Below are 27762 nucleotides of genomic sequence, written 5' to 3'. Positions count from 1 at the left end.
TGTTTGAGCACTGAATGTCTCTCTGTGGACCTAGTAAGTGCTGCTTTCAAACATCCTGGGAGGTGAAAACTATGTGCCGGACCAGGAACTCAAACTCAGTACCCTGCATTTCATGGGCAATACCTCATTCCTTATAATGATAGATTCATTCTGGGCTCTCGGAATTTTAATAGCAACAATTTCTGCCGAGCACAATTTGAATACGTCGTTCGGTACCGTAGTTTGTTGAATATTTGACTGACGAAATGACTGCTGAGATTACAAGGATTTGCATTGGTCTGTTATGAACATTACTGATCTAATCCGTAAATTCAGCATTGCATATTTCTTTGGCTCATGAATTGAAGCAATCTTTCTGCAGTTATGGAGTGCAGGAGTGCACTAACTGATAAACTCTCAAATAATCCAATGGTTATTCAAGTTTGGATGTATGTTCTAAAAGTAATCGATTTTTACGCTATGTAAGAATTTCACTTATGAATTTTAATTGCTGAATTTTCGTATAGCCAGTTTGAGGAAAACTTTTCAATTTTCCTATTCAGTCTCAGTAGCACTGCTATTGTTTTGAGACGTTTCCTTGGTGCTCCAGTGAAGCGCTCTTGTAATGTGTGTGTTTTTTTCTGCTTGGCAGGGTCCGTACACTGCGGACATGTTAGAGCTTAGCGCCTGCGACGATGGGGAATACCCAGGCATTTTGGTTAACATTTCACAGACCGTGGACGAAGAAACCAATGAACCCACATACACAGGAGCCATCACTTTGCACTACGAAATTTTTGCGGACGACTTCGAGATGAGGGTTCAGCGGCAGCTCGCCTCGTTCATGCGTTCTCCGCGTTGTATTCGTCAGCTCTGGAACAAACCAGGTATGTGAGAGGTGACGCCCGCGTTGCTTGCCAGCGATGCCTGGCTTTTGAGGCGATCCGGGATTCTACATACTGGGGAACCGAGTTCTGGAGTACACGTCTTTTTTGGTACAAAGAGTGAGTCAGCTAATCCGTTCACCTGAAATATTTTCCGAACCGTGTAATGTACGGTAATACTGTTTACACCTGGATTAACTGCGAGACAGTATACAATACTCGACAAATTTCTTTTTCATAGCTACATTAATTAAAAAGGCATGGGCATTACCTCCTCTTTTTAAAATGGACCTGTGGTATTTTCTGCTGATAGCATTGCAGATCTAAAAGAGACTGCTCATTGGCGTTTCACGTTTCATAAACCGTAGACTTATTTCAGTACTAATTTTTCAAACATAGGAATTGCCTCTTTTGCTCATGAGATGGGTTACTGTCATATGCGGAATATGTCGATTGTACACCCGATTACGGAAATGCTTCTTGTCGTATAGCGAGAAATCAACCTATTTCAGTATAGCACCCAGAAGCACAGATGAAATGTAGCTTTCATTCTGTCCATATCGTGTATGTGTGTCGAGTACTGGCTATAACCAAAAAAATAAATTTCTTTCACAATACAAGAAAAACCAGATACCTAAATTTTTCACAGAGAATGTAGAAGCCACTTGAACAGAGCAACTGACCTGTACTGAGAAAGGTTTATTGGAGACTAAGTGATTGGGTTACCCTCTTTGAAACTTTGAAGGTTGCACGGGTGAAAGATAGGAAGCGGAAGGATATATGCAACTTGTACAGAAATCAGACGGCAGTTGTAAGCGTCGTCGGGCGTGAAAGGGAAGGAGAAGTTAGTGAGATAGTGTTGTAGCCTATCCTCACTGTTATTCAATCTGTACATTGAGCAAACAGTAAAAGAAACTAAAGAAAAATGTAGAGAAGTAATTAAAGTTCAGGGATAACAAACAAAAACTTTGAGATTTAACAATGACGTTGTAATTCTGTGACAGACTGCAAAGGACTTTTAAGAGCAGTTGAACGGAATGGACAGTGTATTGAAAGGAGGAGCCGGCCGTTGTGTCCAAGCGGTTCCAGGCGCTTCAGTCCGGAACCGCGCGACTGCTACGGTCGCAGGTTCGAATCCTGCCTTGGGCATGCATGTGTGTGATGTCTTTAGGTTAGTTTGGTTTAATTAGTACTAAGTTCTAGTGGACTGATGACCACAGATGTTAAGTCCCATAGTGCTCAGAGCCATTTGAACCATTTGAAAGGAGGATATGAGATGAATATTAACAAAAGGAAAAAGAGATAATAGAATGTGGATAAATTAAATCAAATAACAGGGGAGGAATTAGGTTAGGAAATAAGACACTGAAAATAGTAGTTAAGTTTTGCTGTTTAGGGTGACGAACTAAGTATATATGATATAAAATGTAAACTGGTGATGACAAGAAAAACGTTTCTGAAAATGAGAAATTTGTTAACGTCTAATATCAATTTAAGAGTTAAAAAGTCTTTTTATGTAGGTGTTTTTCTGGAATGTTGCCTTGTGTGAATGTGAAACAGGAACAATTAACAGTTCAGATAAGAAAAGAGTAGGATCTTTTGGAATGTGGTGCTACAGAAGGAAGCTGAATACTGGATGGGTACATCATGTAACCAATGAGGAGGCCACAGTGCCGGGGTGTAAACTCCTGCCCTGCTAACTGAGCACCTTTATGGCTCCACTAGTGGGATTTAACAGGCAACTGGCTGCAAGCTGTGAAAGCTGATGGCCATAACATACCTCATCTCTTTAGAACTCTCGGTCCACTGATCCTACAGCTGCTTCCAAATCTGTGAATGACTTAAGCATTTCAGATTACATTTTACAATTATGTTTTAAATTTATATATAATTTTCGTTCCAACGCCTCTGAAACAAGTCCAGTCCAGTTCACAATGAGCAGTCCGCAGCTCGTGTTACTGCGGTAGCCTTCTCGCTTCCCGCGCCCGGGTTCCCGGGTTCGATTCCCGGCGGGGTCAGGGATTTTCTCTGCCTCGTGATGACTCGGTGTTGTGTGATGTCCTTAGGTTAGTTAGGTTTAAGTAGTTCTAAGTTCTAGGGGACTGATGACCATAGTGCTCAGAGCCATTTTCACAATGAGCAGTGGCTGATACAGGTAATACTATGTACACCATGGATAGTCACAGCGTGCCAAACTGCACGTGGCCTAGATGTGCGTGCTTCTTGTGAGCCAAAAATCGGCGTGCCTCGGCTTTGTTCGGTTATTCTCGGAAGTACCCACTACTAAACGACATTTCTTTTACCATCAAGATGTGTCATTTTTCGGTCAGCATAACTCTCTTCAGTTCGGCAAATTCATGGAGTCAGCATCGTTTACTCAAATGGTTCAAATGGCTCTGAGCACTATGGGACTTAACATCTGTGGTCATCAGTCCCCTAGAACTTAGAACTACTTAAACCTAACTAACCTAAGGACATCACACACATGCATGCCCGAGGCAGGATTCGAACCTGCGACCGTAGCAGTCGCGCGGTTCCGGACTGAACGCCTAGAACCGCTAGACCACCGCGGCCGACCCGTTTACTCAAAGCTATTTGTTCGTTGCATGAGGGACATTCACAGGTCGTGGGATCGCTTGCACTAAAAGAGACAGTCAAACCATCTATTGTCATAAGCATTAAAAACTGAATGGAAATTACAGATGAGAGGGATGAGAATTCTTAGTATCTATTATGCGGTCCCATAATCGGCGATTTCTCCAAAAATTTTTGCGAAACATTACAACGACACGAAGAAAGTACTGAAAGAGTTAGTTGACAATGAAAAAACAAGGAATTACAAGGATCGACAGACAGGTTTCATGTTTGTGCACATCAAGAAGCACTCTGTGATAAATTTGTAGGCAGGTGGTATGAATAGTAATGTTTTTGAAATCGCACTCGTTATTGCACTGTCGGTTGCAAGAGTTTTCGACGAAACTGAACAAAGAGTATGGAGACTTTATACGGTACTAAAAAGTACGTTGCTCAAGTCACAGGGCATGGCTGGAACATTTTTCGGTTTAAAACCGTTTTTATGGAATATATGAAGGAAAAATGAGTGTTACGAACGAAAACTATAACATCCGGAAAGGATTGCCGACCTTGCATTTTAAGTGGACGTGACTGCACAATGTCCACAGTAAGACATTGCAACGTGAAAAATAACCTGTACTTGATTTCATGGGGATTTATTTAAAAAGAAAATCGCATTGCAGTGCATTGTAGAGGGAAAGAATCCTCACAAAAACGACATAGTACACCTCTCTAAGTTCAGCGACGTTATAAATTGTGTGAGGTTTGAATAATTCTTCGTGGCCTTAAAAGAATAGGAAGGACAGTTTTCTAAAGGTTTTGAGGAATTTGTCATCCCACATCTGATTTCGAGCCATTTCAGTTGAAAGGGTACCTGGTCATATCCAGAAGTAACTAATTGATACGCAATGTAATTTCTGTCTTGAAGGCAATTCTTTTAATGTAAAAACTATTCAGGATGTGTACATTGTTTTCCTCAGGTAGGGTGTCTGCATCCTCATATTGAACGTGCAAATGTGTTACTACTACAGTATTTTACCAACATATGTGTGAAAGATCTCTTTCCAATTATCGAAGTAAATAACTCACGATTATATAGAAACCACAATGTGAAACTCTGAGAAATTATCTGCATTTATCGATATGCTAAAAGTCTTCCGCCAAAAATAATTAAGTGGCATTGAAAATCTTTTTGTTTGTGATGTACGATACTGAGAAATGTGAGATATAAAATGAAGTCGTTTGCTGTATGATTTAATCGCCATTTAAATGCAGTGTGTTCGCGGTTTACCCCTCCTCACGCTAAGACAGTGTGGAGTGGCGGTGTGGCAAATGTACAGCCCGGCTGAGCGCTAGTAGTTAGGAAGCGTAGGCTCTAGCTCAGTTCTAGCTCACTAGTTTACTCATAACTCCTGAACTAGCTCACTAGAAATTACCTAGAACCTACACTTTCCAGCTGCCATAATTCAATTTACAGGTCTCACTCACATAATTTCATAAAAACTCTATGATGTATTATATTACTGAAAAATTATTAAATATGAATATTTTTTGATTGAAGTTCACCAATTTTTAAATAATTCGTTTTGTTCATACAACAGGTGAATGTAAGAAACCAAGTTTAATATTTTTTATAAAAGATGAATGTTTAAAAAAATGAATTATGATCAGTGTAAGAAGTCTATTCTTTACCTAGGATTTCCCTAATTTCTTCCTTCTCAAGCAGCCATAAGATTTTTATCAACTGGCGATTGTAAAATTTTTTGAGGGAATGCTAAATTAGAGTTCTACCACAGTCACTGTGATTTTGGGGTAATATTTTTTAAATTATTTACTAATCAAACAATATCAATGTTTTAGATATTTATCTTTATTAAATTAGTTAATATTATTTTTCTCTAGAATGTCACCATACTGCTTTAGCTGTTTGGGATTGTCTAGTTGAAGATTATAAAATTTAATAGGAAAAAAATTTAAAATAATTTCCCCAGAGCGAACTCCAGATCACGAAATTCATTATTTCTGTTTTTAAGTTCCTTCATTCTTTTATATTTCATTTTCATTTGTTTGTTTTCAATTAACTGAAAATACCAGTCAGACATTAATTTAGAATATGTATGTGGCAAAATAATCTTAAACTCATTATTAAGCTCGATAGAAGTTTTTTCGCCATGATCTCTAACTCCATTAGTTGTTTTGATCTCTTTCAAGAAACTTCCTTCGTTGAGCTTCATGACTAGAGTCTCCATTTATGTAGCAAAACTTTTATTAGATTCCTTTGTATGCTCTAATATTGATATGCTATGTGTCTACTTTATTTTCCAACACATATCTTTTACCATAATGAAGGCACAACACTGTCTTGTTTATTCAACTGTGTATAGTTCCTGTTTTTCCTTTCAATCATATTACTTTTCCTTTATTGTTCTCTATTGTAAAACAAACCATTGTTATAATTTTCTAACCTGTTTCCAAACAACTTAAGATTTTTTCTCTGTTTTGCCACTGACTATATAAGCATACATTTTTGCTCTCAAACCACAAAATTCTTCCATTATTTTTCCAATGCATTTATCTTTCATTTTTCCTTCAACTTTATTCCTAACTATTGGAATACCATAAATATTATTTTCAGGTTAATCACTGGTAATAAATTTATCACACATCGATTTCATATCTTCATAAAAATCTTGAGTTTGTATGTTACAGATATAACTGTCCATATCTCGACAACACAGCTCAATGCTCAATGCTTTCTACTTACTTTAGATTCATTATTCTATGGGGAAAAATCATGCATCAGTTCTTTTAATTAATCAAGTATACTCATCCTAACACTGATGGTTTTATTGAATGTGGTTTTTGTCTTAATTCATATGGCTAGCAGAAAGATTTTCGTTAAATATAGTACTTGCTTTGATGATTGGCCTTGCTATTAGTTAATCAAATTTTTCTCCATCTGCTACCAATTTCATATTCACTCTGTTTCTTATATTTTCCATTGTCTTGACAAAGACTGAATTATTCACACGTTTGTAGAAATATTTTTCAAAATCATTTTTGGCTTTAGTTCTTATTTCTCAATTTAAATCTATATAGTCGTTCAACCTATCCAGTTGTTTAAATTTTAAAACTGTATGTACTTTTTTAATTTCATTCCTAGAGGCAGATGCTGTTTAAGATTTCTTTAATAAACTACATATATTTTTATCATTGAGAGTAGTCAACAACTTCTTTTCTTTAGTTCCAGTGAGAGCTGAAGCAGTCTTAGGACTGTATCCGACCACAATTTTGTTTTTAGGAGGCAATGTAAATCTTTATGTACCTGATCTAATTTTTTTGTATATATTAAGTCTACTTTATAAATATATCCAGATTTTGGTGTCTCAGATATTTCACTCACTTTTGTATGGTCAAAATTATTTGCTTCTTCCAATTCAAATCCACTGTGTAGTAAATATTGCCTTATTGCATAGTAATGTAAATTATTTCCATCTAAATTGTGTATATAATATGTTATCTTTCATATACTTATTGTTTGCATTGATGTACCTTCTACAATGCTGTGATAATGTACGTCTTATTCCTTTTTTGACCATTAAAATCATATTATAGTAATATAATAAATCAATTGGCTCTTTAGTCGATTTCAACATTGCATCCCAAGATAATCCTCAGTTACTAAAATAACAAGATGGATCCAAATCATATACTTTTAACAAGTTCTTGAAAAATTTTCAAGTACATCAGACATTAAGAATACATCAGTCTTAAGATATGGATTGGAAATGAAGTCGCATGCTTCTTGACAGAGCATAGGGCAATGATGCGGGAGACCAACACTGCCATACTAGGCAAGCTCCTAACACCTACTGCCAACGGCCATACATGCCCCCTAACACCTACTCACCTAGGGACAGGTGAAAATTTGTGATCCCACCAGGAATCGAAACCGGGACCCTGTGATCAGAAAGCAAGAATGATACCATGAGACCAAAAGCTGGAGATAATTTTAATATTTGAATCGAGATTTTTTAATATTAGGTTTTTCTCAAATTAGTATTACATGTTTATAATTTTCATCAGTTATTTCAAAGTCATTCAGTTTACCGTAAAATTCTACCATTGCTGGTAACTGTGCCCATTCAACTTTTTTCCAAGAATCCATGTACTCCTATGGATATACACTTTTTCTGGGTACTAATTCGAATAACTCTCCAGGAAAATTTTTTTAATGGTTATCATTTCAGCTCTCTTCAGATTTGATGAAAGTCTGTCAGGAGAAGAAGCCATAAATTTAAATGTGACAATAAATCTCATTTTCAAATTTTCTCTTATGTCAGCAAAAGTAATTTATCTGTATTTGTTGTTTTATATTCAATCTATTCCTTTTTCATCATAACTAATTTCTTTCACAAGCAGATTCAAATCATATCCTGGTTAATTGTGTGTATTAATTGGTACAAATCTCGGATATTTGAAATGTAAATTACATTTATTACATAATGGATTATATATTTTCCAGTCATATGATCATGATGATGAAACTTTTTATGTTTTTGGTGTATAATGACAGTGACACAATGTACATGTTTTCGATCTTGCATATCTTGATTGTTCTTCAGGACTTAATGATTTCATTTCTTTAACTTCAAAATAATACTTACAATTTCTGCAATATTTCATATATTTCTTATTACAATTTGGCCTTCTATAAGCAACAGGACCTTTACAATCTCCATTTATATATTTAATATAATAAAATAATCTGCTTGATCCAATTTTTGACATTTCATTGTATATGTATTTTCTGGATTCGGTTGACACTTTTCCATTTTCAAAAGTTAACATTCATAATCAACATACATAATAAATTAAACTTTCTATATATATTGATAATTTTTATAACTTTTATAGGAATCTTTCTCTGGATTTTCTACTGTTAATGGTTTGTTAACTAAAAAGCTTGATATGTGGTTTTTTAAATCTTCTTTACTAGTGAAACAGAAGAAATAGAAATCACAAATAAATTTTACTTCTTCATGTTTATTAATTAGACCTGAAACAAGCTTAGATAATTTTTTTATACAATGATAGTGTGAATAAACTTCTTCCTTGAAGTAAAGGAGATTCAAATGTTTCTCTTTCTTAACTTTCATAATTTTTAATGGGAACACTTGATATTTTTTATCAAACAAATAGACATCAATAGATACATTAATATTGTTTCAAATTTTTGGAATATTCTCAATCAATACAGGAAACTCAATATTTTCAATTTTGCAGTCGAGATCTATTCCAACATTTATATTTTTTTACTCTTTCTGAAATTTTATCTAGAGGATATAAGCAGATTCTTTAGACCACAGAAATCACATTTGATCTTTTTTTAATTATTATTATGATGGATCTGTGTGACTCTTACATTAATATGTGTTTTAGTGATTTAATTATCAAACTGTGTTAGAATACTTCAATATTCAGGTTTTGTTACATATATTTACCAGATTGTGTTAGAATACTTGCATATTCAGGTTTTGTTAGATATTATTTTTCTAGGTATTGTTTAGCAACAGCATCAGATATTTTATATCTACTATTTTTCTGCCTCTAAACTCAATATACCATTTAGTTGCTTTAACAATGTTATGTAATTCTTTATGAAATTGGTTAATTAAAGGTTCTGTTTTTGGATTAATTTTTGCTTCTAATTGATTTCTTATGTTTTCTACATTTATCTGACTATTAATTGTGTGGCCTTTAGGCTGTGTTTTATTTCCAAATATGCCCAGTTATTAAATTCAAAATATCATTAAACTATTAATTCATGCATAAGAGTTTCAAAACAAATAAACACAAACGCCACAAATTACTTCATTGAAGTTTCCTATTCTCTCAGTATTGTAGTAGAGGTCCTTTTCGCAAATAATTGTTTAGTTGCTATGGGATATTACCAGTAAATGAATCAAAAACAAATTTTATATCTTTATTCTTATAATAAAAAATCCAGTGGGTACCAAAGTGATCACGAGTACCTAAGTTAACTATGCTAAATCCTAAATTTTTTGGTTCATTGTGTAGTTCATCAATCATAAAAACGCCATGAAAATATTTAATTTTCAATTGTTTAGCAAATTTATCTATGTGATAATTTGATAATCGTTTATTATACTTTTCAATTGTTTTTTGGAATTTTGTACACCTTTTCCTTTTTCCCCTGTTCCTGCATTATGTCTTTTCCGTTCTCCCAATTCTTTATCAGCTTTTTCTTGTTTATTACTGCATTTGGGATAGTTGTAAAACCACCAGCAAGTGAACTAATGGTTTCTGGATATGGAAATCCAGCTGATAGTAATGGAATAAATCCATCTTCATGTTGTGCTAGTCCTTTACCTTTTTCATTTTTTGTTAGATATTTGATAATCTTTTTCACAACAGGAATTCATAATGTAAAAATTAAATTTCTACTAGTCTTTGAATGCATTAGCTGTTGCTTGTCTTTTTTTGTGCAGCAGTAAAAATGGTTCAATACTAGGTAACTGTCCATTATTTTATTTTATTTTAAATTATTTTGGTTTAGTTTTGTCACTTGGAAGCAAAGTATAATCAACTGAAAAGTTATTTATTTATGCACATTAAAAATTATAAGGATTAATAATTTCTGAATACCTATCTGTCATCATTCACACATAATCCCTTAACTAATTTTCGTTTACCATACATTATTCCTCTAACTGCAATTGCAGATTGTTTTTCTCCTCATGAAGCATCAATTACATGTATTCTTTCTTCACATGTAATTGTAGTTCTTTATCTGCTTTGTGTCTTCTTTCTATGACCTTATTATCTCTATAGGCAATATCACGTTTTTTACAAGCTTCATCTAATGGAATAGTTCCTGAATTCCCATGTGTAAGTCTTTCTTAAAGCTTAATGGAACGTTAACAGTATTTATATCATTGTTGATTCATCTCTGGCGTTGGTAAATTATCTAAAGCCCAATCTACTAAACTTCTTTGAAGTTTTTCACTTTTCCAAAATCGGTTGTCAAGATTATTCAAAAAATTATCAAAAATGAAATTCCTTTGGAATTATTAATAAAAAGTGAATAAATTCGTTTGTTAACATCTGTGTTATTCCAACATCTTCATTGTGATAATTTTTATTTCCAGCTGAGTCTTTTCCACGAATTAATGTTAATTTATCGATTAAAACTCGAACATCATTCATCCAGACATATTCGATGAGTTTTCCTGAAAATTTCTTTACTAAATCTCGACCCATTTTCTTACTTGATCTTCTTAAATTTGGGAAGTAGTCATCAGGAATATTTATGTTTATTACCTATACTCTATTTTCTTTTCTTTGAGTGACTCTCAGTCGTATGCGTGGCGGGCATGCAGTGCATGCCTGCTCTTGCCAGCCATACGACTGGCTGCATTCATGCTCAGTTTGTGGTGGAGATGTGGGCTGCAGATTCCTGGTCATGATAGCAGCTTATATCATTCCTCTTCTTAATCAGAGATCGGTCTATCAGCCACTAATAATCACGGCAAGTTGGTGGGGTCCCTTACTTGAATCTCGATACATTCATTAATGACGCAGCTGCATAAATTGGCGACAGCGCCAGAGCGTCAGTGCAACAGTTGTAGGATATCTGTCAGTGATTGATTTGCACAATTAAGATAGTTGAATAAATAGTAAACAAATAACTTCGCCGTAATTGTCTGTTGCACAATGAATTGCAGCAGGACGTAAAATGGACGTTTGCATGGGAATACTTAAGAATGCATTCTTGTAAAAATACCACGTTTACTCAAGGAGAGCTGAACGAAATAATAACCTAAGCAACTAATAAATGAGTGATGGTTGCGGTTCCTCACAACACTCTTGGCTGAGCTACAAAGTCACATTTACAACTGCATCTTTGAGACCCCACCACAATTTGTCATTAATTATTGACCATGGGATCGGCGGAGGAATTTTTCAATGGCGACGTTCACGCACATATACATATGTAATACAAATTCAGGAGAGACATAAGAGTAAATAAAAACACCAGTATGCATAGTTGCACCATAGAAGAGGTTCTGAAACTAATTTAGAAGTTTTACCTGGAGAATCAATAACAGTGACGTTTAACGACTCTCACAATCCGAGAACATGTGGTTGTCACATACAGAAACTCTGGATAATGTGAGTGCTAAAATTCACATTAGCTAAGCAAATTGAAGAAGTTGTGTTACTATGAGTCACGATGTGTGTACTTTAGGCTCTCAGACCGTGCTTAACACGTGCTGAGACGACAAAGACACGTAGAAGCTAGATAACGAACTGAAATCTAAACTAGCTAATGTTCAGAAATCTGTCCAATTATACTATTCTCGTGAGAATAACAACGAACTAAATCAGGTTGAACTGAGAAGATACATCACGAGTCCACATGTCTGAACAGAGGTAGAACAGAACAATGGCTTCCGTGCATGGCTAACTGCAACTGCTCATAATGTTCCTAAATTAGCAAGAAAAATTCCGTATACCGCTAAACGAGCGATAAGCGATGAGAGCAAGACAGTAATTTTGACTGTAGCTGAAATCTACAAAAATAAGATAATGAATCAAGTAAGAATAGACACACTTACACTTAGTCGAAGTTGCTCGTCTCGCGTCTCCTGGTACACTGCCAAGAGAATTCTTTTGTATCCGACGCGTTCCATTCTTCCGGAAGTTCCCAGAGAGCTCCCTACTGTGTGTTGCCAAACTGTACAAGAGCTTTGCCCAAGGCGAACAGAAAACTCTTTGCTTCCTGATACGTGACTTATAGGGTTGGCTATTCTGCCACATAGTAGACTACCTTTACTGCCACAGATCTACACACTGAAATTTACCGTGTACACTCTCATTCATGATTTTCATTCATCAGATGAGATGAGGAAAGGATGTATACTCTGACATACTGCACTTAGATGTATTGAATAGGCACGTGGGACTCCGATAACCTCCGAAATTCTTAGTAAGATGTTGGGTGCATTAAAGGTAATATACTTTTCGTCCACTATAGACACACACAGCTGCTCAGTTTCTCTTCTTCTTTTTTCCTTCTTTTTTGCTGTTTGCGCCAAGAATAAATGTTAAACAAAATGATGAAGAGGCTCATGTAGACACAACTCACAGTAATTAATTTCATGTCAATCTGGGAGAAAGTGTTAGGCTACCACTGATTGTCGGGCTGCGGTAGTTGGATATTCAGTTCCTGTCGCAGACAGATTGAGGTAACTCTAAACACAGGTTAAACATTCTAGAATTCACTCAGTCCAGAGTTATACAACAGTCCGTTGCTATAACAGACAACCTAACTGACCCCAGAAATACCAAACCAGGTTCGTAGGCAGCAGCAGCATATCTCTTGAGAAACCGGAAAAAGAGAAGCCAGACAAAAAAAAACAAAAAAAAAAACAAGAAGGCATTATCCGAATAGTACGTCAATCGATGTCACATACATATACAAATAACCAAATGATTCCAATTTTAGAAAAAATTGTTGATTTATACAACAGAAAGAGCTTCACAAATGAAGCAAGTCAATAATGCATTGGTCTGCCTGTGGCCCTTCTGCAAGCAGTTATTCAGCTTCCCATTCACTGATACGTTTGTTGGATGTCCTCCTGAGGGATATCGCTTTAAATTGTCCAAATGACGCGGTAGATCGTCAAAATCCCAAGGTGGTTTCAGGGCCATGCTCATAACGTTGTAAACGTTCTTTGTTGGGGAAAGATCTAGCAACCTTGACGGCTAAAATAGGGTTTATCAAGCATGAATAGTTGCAATAGAAGCTCTCGCCATGAGGGTGTGGGGATTATTTTACTGAAATATAAGCCCCTGTATAGCTTGCCAGATGGGCAACAAAACAGGGTGTAGATTATCGTCGACGTACCGTATTACTAAAAGCATGTCGCGAATGACAACCAAACGCGTCTTACTATGAACATAGTGGCACCTCAGACCATTATTCCATATTGTCGGACCATATCATAGGCGACAATCAGGTTGGCATCCTAACCCTGTCCAGGGAGTCTCCAGACAAGTCGTCGCTAGTTAATGGGTTCAGCACAGCTCATGTGATCCGTTCTTCAAGTTGACCTACTGTGCCATAAAAGGTTTCACAGAAGAAATCCATTACGGAAGACAATTACGCTCCAGTCATTGAGATTCCAGGCCGAAGACGTCCCTGGAGAAGCCCCACACAGTAGTGGGATACCAGACTTACTGTCGCGCTCCATATGACCCGACAACCAGGAGTGTTGGTCTAGGATGTCATTTGTTTTCATTGCAGGACCTCTTCGGTTGTCATGCGTGGTATTATTACAGCGCAGCAGTACGTTGACGACTTTCTACGCCCTGTTTTATCGCTCTTCACGACAAGTTATCCTGTGGTTACATGTTAACAAGATAATGCCCACTTGCACAAAGTGAGGGTATCTACTTCTTGTCTTAGTGCTTGCCAGACGCTACCTTGCCCAGCAAGACCGTCGGATCTCTCCTCAAATGAGAACGTCTGGAGCATTACGTTCAAGGCCGTCCAACCGTGTCACGATTTTGACAATTTAAAGCGTTAGTTGAACAAAATTTGGCACTATATCCCTCAGGAGGACTTGTGAAATAGCAATCATTTGTTTTTCTGTACATGTGCATCACATCTACCGATTTCCCTCCCTTTCGAATAATTCCTTCGTGGTACCTGGTGAGTCCATTTTCTTGCCTTAGAGTGTATTATAAAACTGTATATATGTATATGTGCGCGTACACATCTCCTTGTAAACCAGTGTATCAGTTTCTTTCAAACTTCTTACAACTATCCATTTCAGTCTATAAAGAATCACTGTGTGCTTAAGAACCTCCTGTCTCTCAAAGCTGTGGGAATGGGTTGGGGTTGTAAAAGAAGCATACTTTTAAAACTTTTCGAGACGTTTTCTCGCTCATTCGTCCACCAAAAACTGATGAAAGGAAAAAAGTTTATCGCGTACTACTTTTTTGTTATTTATGCAGTAAAACTACTTCACCTGGCATGAGCTTTTAATTTATTGTTTCTTGACCAACAACTCTATGGCCAGCTCATTTGGCAGACAGTATTAGCATGTACCACTAAATATAAGTGCATAATATTTACAACACATAGTTCAGGAGATATGAAGTCATAAACACTGAGATGACTCAAAAATTGCCGCCTCATGCTGACAAATTGGTTTGTTACTGCTTTACTATTGACTCGATTCGCAACACGTTTCACATACAGCGTCCACAAGTACCACCGGACGTACCTGGAAAATTATGTCGTTTTCCGACATACTGTTCTGAAGAAGTCACGCCATAAATATTGAGATGCATTCAAACGAAGCTGCAGGGTAAGGTTCGCTAGCGATGTGAGTGAAATATATGGTTAAATATGTAATGAAATATGTTAAATATGTTCGAAATATGTGTAAAAATAAGGAGTGAACAGAAAGTCCTTTAATTTGAAAGTGCAGAAACGTATGGAAAGTGCAGAAACGTATGGAATAATGTAGGAAGAGAGGTGAAACTTGTCACATGTGCCTAAAATAATATGGGGTTTTACTGAAACCGAATGCGAGTGCAAATTCCGGCCAACGTATGGCGCTCGGGAGTAACATGTCACTGACGCCGCAAGAGATGTGTGTATAAAATGAGCTGTATTGAGACAGGGGGTCAGATGTGCCAGCAATTGCGCCATGTTGACTTTACCAGAAGAGGCACTGTTAGTGAAGCTTTACTATCAGAATGGAGTATACGCTACTACAGCTTTACGATTCTATCGCCATAAGAAGGTTTTCAAACTGTTAAGGTCCCATGAGAAACGTCGCTGCGAAGAAAATGATCAAAATGTGAAGACGATCGTCCCCGTAAAGGGCGACCAGACACAATCACGTACGAATTTTATGCAGGTTGGGACATCCCTTATTGATACACATATGACAGAGCTCTTGCTCACGTCGTTTGATGGAGATCGCTTGCTGAGCCGCAACTTCTGTCGTGCTGGGTCTCCCAGTTCCCCAAACCTCAATCCGTGTGATTATTGATTGTGGAATTGCCTGAAGCCGCAAGTCTATAGCGATCGTCCAGCCTTGTTGGGAATGCTAGAAGACAACCACCCTCGGCAGTTTCTCACCGTACTTGATTATATGCTGTACACTGCTGCTCACAGTATTGTTCCTTGACTACAGGTATTGTTGATGAGTGATAGCCGACTTACTGAACTTCTTTTGCATCATATGAAATGCCATCTGTTGGTCATGTTGCGCGCTTTTTTGGTTTCAATAAAACCTCATGTCCTTTCAAACATATGTAACAACTACTACATCCCTACGTGTGTTATTACACGAAATATTGAATTTTCAAGTGTTAATTGATTTTGTGGTCACCCCGTATGTATTAAATATGTTAAATATGTGTCATGTAGGTATGCAGGCAAAGCTGCGGGTAAAAAGTTGCTGCTAAGCCCCTGAATTGAATCAGCCAAACTCACTATTGGGATAGGAATAATCTGGGGACAAAATTCAGAAATACTCATTTGGGGTGGTGGTGATAACGCTCAAAGAAAAGGGGGTGGAAGAGGTGGCTAGAAAGAGAGGGGGAAGGTGGAGGATGATCACAGATATGGGAGAGGAGGCGATGGTCAGTGAGAAGGTGAGTGGAAATAGACAGAGGAAGGGAAGATGAGATGGACAGAGAGAGGGTAATGGGGTGGTGGACAGAGAAAGGAAGAAGCAGGAGTTGGATGGAGACTGTGGGAGAAGGAGCAGGCCTGACAGAGAGGGAGATGGACAGCAAAAGGAAACAGGAGGAGATGGGCAAAGAAATGGAGGAGGAAATGAACAGAGAGAGGGACAGGAGGGTGTTGACTTAGATTGGTTGAGGAGAAGACAGAGGGTAGGCGGAGCTAGAGAACAGAGGAATGGAGACAGAGGGGATAGCAGTGTTTCAATAGAGGGAGAGAAGCAAATGGTCAGAGAGATGGGGCAGCAGCAGATGAACAGAGGATTGGGGGCAGAGAGGCAGATAGAGAGAGAGAGAGAGAGAGAGAGAGAGAGAGAGAGAGACGAGAGTAGCTGTTGGAAAAAGGGAGGGGCAATGGGATAGGGACACAGTGAGGTTGAAGGGAGAGATCGACAGTGACAGGGAGAAAGAGATGGCCTAATAGAATGTAATAAATGCTCAGCTACTTATAGGAAACCCGAGATGCCATGTTGTGATGGGATTTAAATGAAATTTTATGTCAAACAGAAGTTTTGAAAACACGACGAATGGCACCTTGTTTTATTTATTTTCGCTGAAATGCGATCGTTTGTGGAACTGTAGCTCAATGAAGGCAATGTTAAACTTCGTATCCTTTTACTCAGTACCAATTAGTCAGAACTGGAGTTGGTCACTCAGACTACCATTTAGGCTCAGTAGTAAATGAAGGAGGTAGAAAGATTCGGTTTTTTTCTTTGGGTACTGGGTCTATTAGGGAGATTGCTAACGAAAATCTCTTAGGTCATTCCTTGAATATAAGTCACAAGTTTGTTTGGCCCCCGGGAGAACGTTACTGGGGTGCTGCAATAACTGAGTTGGCAGACGCTTGTAGAGAGAGAGTGAAATAAACCGAAGAGTGAAAGCCTGCTTACAGAGCTTCAAGAATCAGCTTTAAGTGCAGAATCTAGCAGTGTGCTGCATCTGCTGCGTATCGCATTCATAGGGATCACAAAGATTATACAAGTTATATAGCCCACAGAAGAGTTTTAAGCAATAATTCTTCCCCTATTCCATAGCTACAAACCCTAACCGAGTAGGAAGAAAGCATTCGAAATTAATTAGTTTATACGAAAGTACGCACTTTATAGTGCTTGGTATGGATGGAGAGGCAGACACAGTCACCTTCCAAACGCCACTGTTTGTTATTCTACCTCGTGCAACACTGCCTACATGAGGAAACGCCCATAGTAGCTGTACTAAACGTATTTAATATTATGTCCATAATTCCCGTAAAATCAATTCAATAAGTACCCTTTTCAATATTATTGCGAAATCCGTGGCAGTCTCCGCTCTCTTCTCGTACATTTTATACAGATGATTAAATTTTGATGTCCTCAGATACAAAAATCTCGTGCAGCCAGGAATATTATTAAGTACCCCCATTACCACTTCCTCTGAGCACGAGATGTCCTTCAGGTTGTCTGTGGAATTTTGAACTATATAATATGTACAGAAGAAGGAATTATTTTCTTTGACATGAAATGACGTGTAGATCAATAACGAGATGTCCTCAGATACAAAAATCTCGTGCAGCCTCGTATCACTAGCAGACGGGATGACAGGCATCTTATCCGCATGGCTGTAACGGATCGTGCAGACACGTCTCGATCCCTGAGGCAACAGATGGGGTCGTTTGCAAGACAACAACCATCTGCAAAAACAGTTCGACGTCGTTTGCAGCAGCATGGACTATCAGCTCGGAGACCATGGCTGCGGTTACCCTTGACGCTGCATCACAGACAGGAGCGCCTGCGATGGTGTACTCAACGACAAACCTTGCGTGCACGAATGGCAAAACATCATTTTTTGGGATGAATCCTGTTTATAGCATCATTACGGTCGCATCCGTGTTTGGCGACATCGCGGTGAACGCACACTGGAAGCGTGTATTCGTCATCGCCATACTGGTATATCACCCGGCGATTGATTACACGTCTCGGTCACTTCTTGTTCGCATTAACGGCACTTTGAAGAATGTAAGTTACGTTTCAGATGTGTTACGACCCATGGCTCTACCCTTCATTCGATCCCCGCGAAACCCTACATTTCAGCAGGACAATGCACGACCGCATATTGCAGGTCCTGTACGGGCCTTTCTGGATAGAGAAAATGTTCGACTGCTGCCCTGGCCAGCACATTCTCCAGATGTCTCACCAATTGAAAACGTCTGGTCAATGGTGGCCGAGCTTCTGGCTCGTCACAATACGCCAGTCACTACTCTTGATGAACTGTGGTATCGTGTTGAAGCTGCATGGGCAGCTGTATCTGTACACGCTATCCAAGCTCTGTTTGACTCAATGCCGAGGCGTATCAAGGCCGTTATTAGGGCCAGAGGTGGTTGCTCTGGGTACTGATTCCTCAGGATCTATGCACCCAAATTGCGTGACAATGTAATCACATGCCAGTTGTAGTATAATATATTTGTCGAAGAATACCCGTTTATCATCTGCATTTCTTCTTGGTGTAGCAATTGTAATGGCCAGTAGTGTATATTGTCTCATATTGGGAGCCAGTAATTAAGTTTCATCAATAATTAAGTGAAATCGAAAAGCAATCGATCGTTAGCATAACGGATTGAAAACGTATGTAACTGTTTAGATGTTTAAAACATGATAGATTAGCATTTATCACTGTCCTTGTCCCACAAGAAGTTACAAATCTCAGGGCCAGATTTGACCGGGTTTGGACACGATTCAGTTATTAAAGAGAAGGAGGGGGGAATGGGTCATCTCACCATTATTCGCGATCATTCGTAGTCTAGTGTCGTTGGCTGCAGGCACTGCGTCGGCACGGCGCGTCGCCTCGGAGCTGCGCGGTGTGAGTCGTCCGCTCTCCCTGGTGTTCTGCGGCTGTGCAGCGAGGGTTCGGAGCAGCGTCCGCGTTGACAGGTCGACGTGTATCGCCGTAGCTGAAGCTGCGTCATCAGGGTGTCGGGAAATGGATGCTGGCGACGGATGGAAGTATCCCCACGTCCTCTTACATCGACGCTGTATCACCAATTCTTTTCTAAGCTCAACGATTCCTCGAAATATTCCCCCTCTCGAAGGTATCATTGGCGGACTAAATTTGCAATGTCCCCGTTTTCTGATAGCCTTTTCATGACCACAGCCTCCCAGTTCTCGGTGGAAATTCTCTGTCTTTCGTGGGTTTTTGTGTGACTCAGGAGTTGGCATCTTTCTCACGATTTCACTGTCAAGGCTGTGCCCAGCGTTGGTCGCACAGTGATCTACTATTTGCTTCTACATCTATAAGCTGCTGCGAAAACTGCCACACAACACTTCTTTGGAATGGCTCTCTCTCTGTGAGACTTGGAGAGTTCCATGTTTGTGCCTTGACTCAGAATTTGATAGCAATAGTAATTTATAAATAACGTACTTGCTGTCCATAAAACATCTTTTTAAACTGGCTGAGTTCTTTCGCAGTGCTTTAGTTTCACACTCTTCACTGTGCGAATTTTTGGTGCTTTGTATACTCTCCTTCCCAATGTGGAGTTGGAATTTTCGACAAGTTCTTGCATTTTAAGGAAAGTAAAAACGGGTGCTGCAACTCAGAAGAACTCATATGCCTTCATGTGTGCATTCGTGAGACTACATTTTAGTGACTGCAGGGATCCATCAATTGTCAGCACTCTTCTGAACCTCCGCACGCTCTTCGCAATATGTTCGTTTTTGAAAGAGGCGAAGGCTCCCATCTGGCTAATCCCTGCGTGTTTGCAGAATAGCTCCAATGTCGACGTTTCGGCGGTCGCCGCAGCGGTTGCGACTTCTTCCTGGGTAACTGTCGCCGTGAGCCGGTATATGTGGCCCCCAGCGGAGGTATCACAACTGCCACCTGAATATGTACCTTATAACCTCTGCTCCACGCATTCAGAATATGTTAATTCATTTCATATACTTGCAAATAATCTTTCACAAGAAATTCACACACACTGTCGGTAAAACAACACCATAGCCCCACTCTTATTCTCCTTCAACTGTCTCCTCCTTTTGCTTCACCGAATTCAGATACATAATATTTTCTCTCAGCACATAGTACACAAATTACTAAAACGTACGAGCATAAAACTTCAGGCATATGAAATCTACGTAGGTGATGTAACATAGATAATATAGTTAAAATCTTCTGGGTTATTAGGCCGCGTCATGTTTCTTCTAAAATGTTCGACGTTTCGACCCCTCTGCTGGGATCTTCCTCAGAACGTTTTGGTGTCCACTACTGCTAGAACACTGTGAGAGACGAGTGTCGCGTCCACTTATAAAGGAGGAATTTTCTGGCGTTCGTGCTGGAGAAGTGATAGTATTGGTTAAAATTCATATGGCTACCATTGGTGGTCCATAGTCATAGGCGTTGGTAGCGTATCTACTGTGGATACCATTGGCGGTCATCGTCATTGGATAGAAAGGCACTGTTCCACACTATTCTGGAAAAGGGTTATAGTTTGAAATGCCTGCTACCGCTATTGGTTGGTCGTCATCAGTGGCTAGATTCGAAACGGACAGAGCAAGAGAGGGGGAATGTTTACCCAAAATATAATTGTCCGCCGAGGTAACTTGCAGCACGTTGTTTATACCGCTACCACACCGCGGCCGCGTATTTATTTCCTTGATGGCGGGGAGCCACGACGCCGGAAGCCTACAGCCGTCCTCTCTATTGAAATTTGATGCATTCTTAGAAATTTCAACCGCCACGAAAGCCTGCAGACTTACATAGATAATATAATTGTAAGATAAGTGTGAAAAATGTGAACCAACACGCAAAGAAAATTTCTGACTCAGGTCCCCTTAAAACTCTATACGCAGAAACCTAATCGAAAGCGTATTCAGGAAATTGTAGAAGTATCACGAAGTATGCTACAGCACCACCCACAAATGAGCCAAAGAGGGGCATATTTATATTGAAGAAGCCACAGGCGGAGAACTGCAGGGCATCCATAGGCAGCCGTAGGGCGTCCACCGTCTCCCACGGGGGCAGTAACGCCTGAACTCTGGCCATCAGCTGGTCTGAATGCAGGGCTCGCTCTGCAGTCGACGAGCAGGCCCAGCAGAACGTCAGCAGTCGCGCCAGGATGGCGAATATCCACAAGGATAGTGCCAGTCTTATGACATATATAAGTGATACGGGAGCTTCCCTGTGGCGCGATGTCAGCGCTATGGAAAACGAAAGGTTGACCAGGGTCGCGAAGGCACCCAGCACGTTCATCAGCAGCGCAGGGCCGAAGTGACGCCCGCAGAGTCGGGCGCAGCGGTGAAGAGCCAGCCGGGCGCGCTGCAACCGCCGCAGCTCACCCTCCAGCGCCACAGGGGCCCCCGGGAGTCCAGCCCACGGCACCACGTGCTCCAGGTCCGCCTCGCTGGACACTGGCGGACGCACGCTCCTCAGCAGCTGCCCGTTTACAATGCCAAGGCGGTGACGTAACGTCAGTAACAGACCGATGAACTGCACGTGCCAGAAATTGCAGAAAGCTAGTATGAGAAAGACAGCGTCTGATCCTGGGTAAGCGTCGAGGAAGTCGCCAACAGTGCAAGCGACTGGACAGCACACGAGGACTAGAAAGAGCACATAGTAGCACTTTAGTCATTACTCGCGTTTTGACGTATATTGTACTACCATATGAATTTTCGCGTTGAGCAATCAAAGCGTCCACAAGTTCCAACAGATCAGTCGTTTCCTGTATATTCCGTTTACGAGTCGACAAGCATGTACTGAGTATGAAAACCCCTTCTAACCAGGTGAACGAAGATACCAGTATGTACGTCACTCGATTTAGCAGCCCTACATCAGAGAATTGTTCAGTGTTCCATGGGCTGGCGATGTAACAGAGACCGATTGCGACAACGGCGAAAAGCCAGAATGAAGTAATGCCTTGACTGATGATTTTGTTGTAATGCTCGTTGAAACTGCGAGTTAGAAAACTGTGGTCGTCGCTGGTCATGGGAGCAAGGCCGCATATTTGACTCACCATTAGGAGTGGCCTCACTGCCTTTCTAAAGCTGTTTTCACACATTATACTTATCCTTCAAGGAAACTGTCTATGCATCATACACAAAGATAAACGGCAAAAAACTTCGCTCCAGTTAATTTTATTTTGGAAAATCTAATAAAACAACATATACTTGTTCTAGTCTGACGTTATCTGAGCGAAAATGTACCACCATAATAGAGATAGTAGTTACACATAAATGTTATTCCACAATACACTCGAATTTAATCAGATTTAATTTTAACAATCGCTTTATACATAGCGAACCCTTCTCCTTCACAACCCAGACTACACGTCTACTAACATTTTCATCGCTTCGTAGCCCGTATGGTACGTGTTCGTTGGTTCAATACCGTTAATGAAAATGCGATCGAAGAGCTAATTCCTTGGAGTTGGCTTGACAGAGACAGAAAAGCAATATTTGCCCTTATTTTCATTTTTCACATCGTCGTTAAGTGACTACCGATCGTAGAGCATTAGAAAATTACTTTTCTGTTGTTCCTATATAAGCCATTCATTAAGTCTCAAGTAAACATACGTACAGTCTTAGACATAAAAACTCACCGCCGCCCGGCAGCCACAAAGGATAAGTCCGAGTCGTTCACTTAAGGTGGCCAATAAAACCGACGGCTCCTGACAACGCTAAGACAGGGCATCTGAATCTACATTAGCGGCCAATTAGATGTGATATTGCTGTACATTGCTTTGATACTGGTCAACCCATGCTATATAACAACACCTAAATATTGGCAGGCACGTACAGCTGTTGGGACAGTGTTATTAAGGAGGCATTTGAGATTAAATTAGCGAGCAACCTTGTAAACCGGGGTGGATGTTTTTGTTTAAACTCTGTTTCTAGTCCTGCGCTCTCGCTTGTCAGAAAACAGAGGGATAGAGTCAATGTTACCTCACCTGCTAGTTCGTAGCCTCACTATAGACTCTGACTTTGGTCATCTTTGGTGGCACTAGCCTTCACCGTGTGTTATCTTTCCTGCATCAGTCCGAGAACCGAGATTTTAAGTTTGCCTGCACATCGCTTGTCCGTTGCAGTTTGCCTTGAAAATGGCGGAGTGTACTCCCTCCGAAATATCGGTGGTCGCTGAAAATATTACCTGGCTGAATGCCCGTAAGTTGTTTGAAAATTGTATACGCCAGGAAAAACTCAGGTTTCACATCGTACCATTATCATCAAACAGGTGTTACTCGCAGTGACAAGTTGCTGATGTTTGTCAAGAATAGCGGAAAGCGCCTCATGAATGTGAAGTTGCATTGGCATTACGTTTAGGACAGAGAGAATCCTAAATAACAGTAAGATGTTGACCAGCGAACGGAAGAGTCCAACTATTGTCTCGAGGTCTTGCAGTTTGACATTATTATAGTTTCGGATGATTTCACACTGACAGGTTCTCCTGGCTATCGGAATACTCATGCGGGAATTATCGAAGTGTAATTGCTAGAACACTCAACTACCTTAATAACACGTCATTTGGGATTGAATATGACTTGGAAAGCGACGATAATTTGACGTATCCTGACGAATTACTGAATGAAGTCTGAAGTGCACTTACAGTGGTGTTGTCTGCCGCCTGAATTCTGTAAAGCGTTGTGGCAGTTGGCAGTCATTGCTGATTACAGCCATGTGCAAAAAGATTTTCACTGCTCAACGGGACTCGTCTTTGTTGCATTTTTGCCATACTGTATGTTACGTTGCCATTTGTTACGTTATATATATAAAAATTATATATATATGTAACTTATCAGGATGAATTTTTCTTTTATTAGAGCATGATTCTATCTCTCAGGGATATTATCTTTTCTTATCACTTTTAGTTACGTGCATAAGTAAATATGAAACGGGTTCTTGAAGGGCCGCTGTTATGCATGTACCAACTTTAGATTTTGAACGTGATGACTAAAATATAGTTGCCGTTAACTGAATTGAATGTAATTTTGTTGATAGAAAAGTAAGGCTCGAGAGAATTTCGATTGTTACCGTGGAGCGGCCGAGATAAAACTTACTGAACTCATGGAATCTGTATAATTTAAAAAATGAACTTCAGCGTAAATTAAATATTTGTGGCAATTTAGAAAGGTTCTTACAACGAAATCTCTCGCATTTACAGTTACTGTTAACACTTTGAAAAATAAACTAATACTTCGTCTCGTAATGGCCGACCAGAGGCTGCATCGGAAGATGAGCTTCCCGCAGCGAAAATTACAACAAAAATACTTATTAAAAATAATTAGCCACTGCGACCATTTGAGGTGACAATTATTACAAAGAAATGAATTTTGTGATAACAATAATTAGTTTATTTTAGCAGAATACCGAATAACTTACATAAAATATGTGTAGCCGCTCAGTGCCTGCCATCCGTGTCGCGAAACAAAACAGTGTGAGTACTGTAAAGTACGTCCTTCCTCCTCGGCCGTACAATCGCGTCTCTTTACGATCGTTTTTTATTTTCATAGACATGTTTTAAATAAAGATGCTACTCTTAAATTATCGCTGCATATCAGTTGTTTCAAAAACATTAACTGTATCTTTCATACTAATTATATTCCTAAAATACGTTAACTACGATAGAAATGTCAATATTTATGTGACCTACCGTCACACGTAATTAGCACATTCTCCTGAAGAACGTGATGCCCGCAAGAGCTAAAATAAGAATCTGCGAGCGGTAGTAATGCATGGAAGGAAACAGACTGTTGGACAGAAGAAATGAGAGCTCCCTTCTTTTTTAGTTTCCGATGGGCCTACGATAAAAATCTGGTTTCATATTGTGTTTCAGAACCGTAAACTGTTTATTTTCTCACTTCATCTTCAAACAAGGGCGTTGATATGAGAGGAGGAATTGAGGTATACGCTTCCAAAACATAACATTTCCATGTGTGCTACTACTGCGTGCATGAAAGCTCTGCAGTGTTGGATAAATTTTGATATCACCTCGAGCGGTTCTAGGCGCTTCAGTATGGAACCACGCGACTGCTACGTTCGCAGGTTCGAATCCTGCCTCGGGCATGGATGTGTGTGATGTCCTTGGGTTAGTTAGGTTTAAGTAGTTCTAGGGGACTGATGACCTCAGATGTTCAGTCCATTAGTGCTCAGAGCCATTTGAACCATTAGATATCACCTCTCGTTATTTTGTGTGAACGTTCCTATTTTCTTGGCAATCCAATAGAGTGGACATTTAATCACTGGTTAATTTTCTGATGACTAATGACATGATACCCATTTCAATTGCTCCATGGCACCTGTGAGTAGAGTCTCACATTGGTTACTATAAGAACATCCAGGCAGTAATGTCCGCTCACTGCAGTGATTTCTTTATGTGTATGGCGAAGCTTTATAGATCTAGAAAAGGCATATGACCGGGTCCCTAGGAAGAAGTTATTGTCTGTTCTACAAGATTATGGAATAGGAGGCAAACTTTTGCAAGCAATTAAAGGTCTTTACATGGATAGTCAGGCAGCAGTTAGAGTTGACGGTAAATTGAGTTCATGGTTCAAAGTAGTTTCAGGGGTAAGACAAGGCTGCAACCTGTCTCCACTGTTGTTCATATTATTTATGGATCATATGTTGAAAACAATAGACTGGCTGGGTGAGATTAAGATATGTGAACACTAAAAAGCAGTCTTGCATATGCGGATGACTTAGTTGTGATGGCAGATTCGATTGAAAGTTTGCAAAGTAATATTTCAGAGCTAGATCAGAAATGTAAGGACTATGGTATGAAGATTAGCATCTCCAAAACGAAAGTAATGTCAGTGGAAAAGAAATATAAACGGATTGAGTGCCAAATAGGAGGAACAAAGTTAGAACAGGTGGACGGTTTCAAGTACTTAGGATGCATATTCTCACAGGATGGCAACATAGTGAAAGAACTGGAAGCGAGGTGTAGCAAAGCTAATGCAGTGAGCGCTCAGTTACGATCTACTCTCTTCTGCAAGAAGGAAATCAGTACCAAGACTAAGTTATCTGTGCACCGTTGAATGTTTCGACCAACTTTGTTGTATGGGAGTGAAAGCTGGGTGGATTCAGGTTACCTTATCAACAAGGTTGAGGTTACGGATATGAAAGTAGCTAGGATGATTGCAGGTACTAGTAGATGGGAACAATGGCAGGAGGGTGTCCACAATGAGGAAACCAAAGAAAAACTGGGAATGAACTCAATAGATGTAGCAGTCAGGGCGAACAGGCTTAGATGGTGGGGTCATGTTACACGCATGGGAGAAGCAAGGTTACCCAAGAGACTCATGGATTCAACAGTAGAGGGTAGAAGGAGTCGGGGCAGATCGAGGAGAAGGTACCTGGATTCGGTTAAGAATGATTTTGAAGTAATAGGTTTAACATCAGAAGAGGCACCAATGTAAGCACTGAATAGGGGATCATGGAGGAACTGTATAAGGGGGGCTATGCTCCAGACTGAACGCTGAAAGGCATAATCAGTCTTAAACGATGACGATGATGATGATGATGATGATGATGATGATGATATGGCGAAGCGTCTGTTGCAGTGTTCACGCTCAGCCAACATAAACAAATCGCGGCGGCACTGGGCACTGCTAATCGCTGCACTTGTCGTGAGACACGACAACCAGAGTGCAGTGTCTCTTTTAACGATATTATAGAGTTAATACATTTTTCCTTACTTAAGGGAATATGCAGGATGTGAGTTGGGTAAAAATTCAGTTTGTAGCAACTAGCCATTGCATTAAAATACACTCCTGGAAATGGAAAAAAGAACACATTGACACCGGTGTGGCAGACCCACCATAGTTGCTTCGGACACTGCGAGAGGGCTGTACAAGCAATGATCACACGCACGGCACAGCGGACACACCTGGAACTGCGGTGTTGGCCGTCGAATGGCGCTAGCTGCGCAGCATTTGTGCACCGCCGCCGTCAGTGTCAGCCAGTTTGCCGTGGCATACGGAGCTCCATCGCAGTCTTTAACACTGGTAGCATGCCACGACAGCGTGGACGTGAACCGTATGTGCAGTTGACGGACTTTGATCGAGGGCGTATAGTGGGCATGCGGGAGGCCGGGTGGACGTACCGCCGAATCGCTCAACACGTGGGGCGTGAGGTCTCCACAGTACATCGATGTTGTCGCCAGTGGTCGGCGGAAGGTGCACGTGCCCGTCGACCTGGTACCGGACCGCAGCGACGCACGGATGCACGCCAAGACCGTAGGATCCTACGCAGTGCCGTAGGGGACCGCACCGCCACTTCCCAGCAAATTAGGGACACTGTTGCTCCTGGGGTATCGGCGAGGACCATTCGCAACCGTCTCCATGAAGCTGGGCTACGGTCCCGCACACCGTTAGGCCGTCTTCCGCTCACGCCCCAACATCGTGCAGCCCGCCTCCAGTGGTGTCGCGACAGGCGTGAATGGAGGGATGAATGGAGACGTGTCGTCTTCAGCGATGAGAGTCACTTCTGCCTTGGTGCCAATGATGGTCGTATGCGTGTTTGGCGCCGTGCAGGTGAGCGCCACAATCAGGACTGCATACGACCGAGGCACACAG

Source organism: Schistocerca cancellata, chromosome 1 (genome assembly GCF_023864275.1).
Source record: "Schistocerca cancellata isolate TAMUIC-IGC-003103 chromosome 1, iqSchCanc2.1, whole genome shotgun sequence".
Lineage (NCBI taxonomy): Eukaryota > Metazoa > Arthropoda > Insecta > Orthoptera > Acrididae > Schistocerca > Schistocerca cancellata.
This window is presented reverse-complemented; position numbering follows the sequence as displayed.